The 3,562-nt window shown below is 35.8% G+C and overlaps 1 non-coding gene across 1 annotated transcript; it reads right to left on the bottom strand.

The window, feature by feature from the left end:
• Positions 1-3,076: 3,076 nt before the first annotated feature.
• LOC120721210 lies at positions 3,077-3,195 on the bottom strand. The gene has a single exon (XR_005693134.1). It is a non-coding gene; the product is annotated as a 5S ribosomal RNA (ribosomal RNA).
• Positions 3,196-3,562: the final 367 nt, after the last annotated feature.

The raw sequence follows: 3,562 nt of genomic DNA, 5'->3' as shown, positions 1-3,562 counted from the left end.
TTTTATAAACAGCTTACGCTGTGTCCTTGAGCCATTTCAGGTTATCTGATTCCTTCAACTTATATGTAAGTGGCACAGTAAAGCTTGATCCTGTTGCAGCGTACACACAATCATCCTGAGAGCCTTTGAAACAGAAAGATGAAGAAAGACATTAGCCATGTTAGAAAGGCTCTGAATGATTGTATGTCAATTTATAACATTTGAAGGACATTACAAATTTCCAAAGTAGCTGTAAAGAGATCACAATGCACAAAGAAAGTATCAGGCACTAACATTTACATTCTGTTTGCAAATTGTAAAATATTTCTAACTTAGAGGGGACATTAGCAGGTTGTAAACATAAATATACCAAAACTAATGACTTTGTGCACAGCATCAAACACATTTCCTGCATGTCCAAATGTCTCTGAGTGGCTTTTTTGTAAGAAATTACTAAAACCCATCAGGAGATGTTCGATACGTTGTTTTAATTTGATAAATCACTGACAATCAGCTGATATTTCAGAATAAGGTTTTTGTCTTTTTTGGTCTTCCCAATAAAAGTCGACTACTGTAGAAGATGATCATGTTTTTAGATTGATCTCTGTGTAGGTTGAGTTCTTTTAATCTGCTACATTTGTGCGTGCGCTACAACCAGTTTATACACTCGCTGTGTAGCTGACAAATGTCTATGATAGGACAGATCACTGAGGCTCAATGATTGTTATCTCATATCCTGTTGTTTCTCTTCAGACCACCGTGCACATTTAAACATAAACTAAACCTAACTTTAGTTTGTCGTCAGTTGTGAGCACCAGATAATATTTTTTAAAGGCACATGGCATTTCTTCATGATTATGAGACACTGAGAAGACAATTAGACGTACTCAGTAAAATGGATTTTGCAATCACTGAACAACTTGACAGTTTCATTTTCTATTAGGGGAACCCACAGGAAATCAGAGGTTATATCAGTCGTCTGCTCAAGAGTCACAACATTAATATTTTCCAAAGTGATAACAAGAAAATAAGCTTCTTGTTATCACTAATTTTGAGACACTAGTCAAAGCTGGTTGAGTGCCTTTGTTCAGAGGCAGTCACAAAGTGACTCGTGGGTAATTGCCCCACACCTTTCATGTAGCAAAAAAGGAAGAGAAAACGCATTATCTTTTAAAATTTTAACCATAAGTTTTCTGTTTCTCTCCATCTTAACCACAAGCGGTTCTCAAGACTCTAACCCAGAGAGCTCTGAGCGTCTGCCCGTGACCGTTACCACTTCCCTGTGACTCTTGCATGCCTTTCCTAAAAAATGCCTCTCACAACTTTACAGTTGCAGAAAAGACAAAAAGGCATTTATCTTTATAACTGTCATATGAGAATGTCTTTTTCTTTTTTTTTTTTTGTAAAAATTGTAAAGATTGTAAAATTCAAACACAACCAGTCAACATGATGCATGACCTGCAAAGAAAACTGTCAAAAGGCATCACTGACATCGTGTGAAGATCACTTATTCCTGTAAATAGTGCTGAAATAATCACAACATTCAATGTAAAACTAAGAAGAAGTGAAGTGATGCAGTTTATGACTTATAGATTCCACAGATGGGGGTGAAGCGCTGCAGCGCTACACCCCACTCTGTGTGTGGTTGACTTCAACCTACGTGGATTTTGTTACTCATCATTTAAATGATTTTTTTTTAAATTCGAAAGTCTTTATGTAAAGACAGTGATAACTTTAATTAAGTCCAGTCCAGTGAAGACAAACTAGTTTTTCTTTTTAGTCAGCACTGTTCAGTTTCTGAGTCCTCTATTGAGGAATGAAGCCAAATTTGCATTTCATAAGTACGAAACAAACTGTTAATGATGGTAAATGACAGCGCAGAATAACAAACAATTAACGAGATGAAATTGAATCTAAGTTTTTAAATAAGATAATTATATTTATGCTTTAGTTCATCAACTACAACTAAATGAAGGCATTTTTACGTGGGAGCTTTTTAGTGGGAGCTTCGTACAGAAAAAAAGGACTGCATGCTACATAGCAACACATCAAGTGTCTGTGATGTGTTAAAAAATTATTCAGTGTGCAGCTAAACACTGATAAATGATTTTATCTTTCAAAAACATTTGAATTTTGACACTTAACATTTGAAATTAAAGCCATAAACTTTGGATTTTAAAGCTAATTGCTTATACAGTTCACCAAAAACTACACCTGACAGCATACAGAGATGAAGTGTAGCGTACCTGTGGAGGCAGTGATGAAGCAGCAGAGCAGAAACACGGCGATGGTGGCAGCAGAAGCCATCTTCTTCTTCACTGTTGTCATCACATTCAGCTAACAGCCGCTTTCCATTTTAGAGGCTGTTTCCTGTCAGAGCATGGTATCATCATGTTTACGTGCGTGCGCACGTATGGTTTTGAAGGGAAGTGATCCAAGAGGCCTCGTCTACTTTCACAGATAAAGAACAAAGTAAGTGTGACACTTAGAACAAAGACTTTGCTTTTTTAGGTTTCTTGCTTCAGCAAATATATTTAAATATAATCTCCAGTTAGAGATGTTCAAGAGGTAACCGAAAACTCAAATACAAACTGTCCTAATTTGGGTGATAATTTGTAATTTAGACATAAAATATAAATGTATGTTTTTCTGAAATGACTTCCTCTTAAAATCTGATAATACAAACTGATTTTTCTTGTTACTGCTAAAGTGTCCTTTTTGTTGGTGTTTTTCCTTTCACTGTCAAGCAAAGAAAATGAATATTCCACCATTATTTTGTAAAATTAAAAGTGCATTTTATTTTAAATAATTGAAAATAAACACCTCTGTGAGTGTAATGTGGCCAATAAAGTATGTATTCTTAATTTCAGGAGATTCGGGGTGTCCCATGAAGCAAGATTAATGGGTTATTGAGATAAGATGAACGTGAGTCAGAGCTCAAACTCTGCATCATGTTGTCACTGAAACTTTTAAGTACTCCTGTTTGGACGTTGATGCAGAAAATGTTATCATGAAGAATACCAGCTGAGCACTAATGATTGTTATTGAGGTAGGGAGTGAGTAGCTTTGCCCTCTGCAGTTTGTGTGTAAGTGCAAAAGCTTACAGCACCTGGTATTCCCAGGCGGTCTCCCATCCAAGTACTGACCAGGCCCGACCCTGCTCAGCTTCCGAGATCAGACGAGATCAGGCTTGTTCAGGGTGGTATGGCCGTAAGCGCGAAAGGACGTCCGAAACTGCCTTTTTGAGGCTGACAAAAATGTCCTATGTAACAATTCTAATACATGTGAGTACAAGAGAGGAAGACACCCAACAATGAGTTGAAACATTAACTTGTTATTTATTCCTGCTTAAAACAGATTATTATGGATTTCAAAATCTTATTTGGATTTTGTGTGTACCCATTCATTTTATTTATATACATGTCACAGTTTACATTTTAAAATAGACAGAAACTGCTAAATTAGGCACACTTGTAATTATCCAATTTTTTTGCATTAAAAAAAAATCTAAATCTGTGTTTTATTACTTGTTTACTTATGTTTAATGTCAGGAAAAAGTAACAATGATTTAACTTAATTTAAC

The sequence above is a fragment of the Simochromis diagramma genome, unplaced genomic scaffold (assembly GCF_900408965.1).
Source record: "Simochromis diagramma unplaced genomic scaffold, fSimDia1.1 OVJJ01000381.1, whole genome shotgun sequence".
NCBI lineage: Eukaryota > Metazoa > Chordata > Actinopteri > Cichliformes > Cichlidae > Simochromis > Simochromis diagramma.
This window is presented reverse-complemented; position numbering and strand designations above follow the sequence as displayed.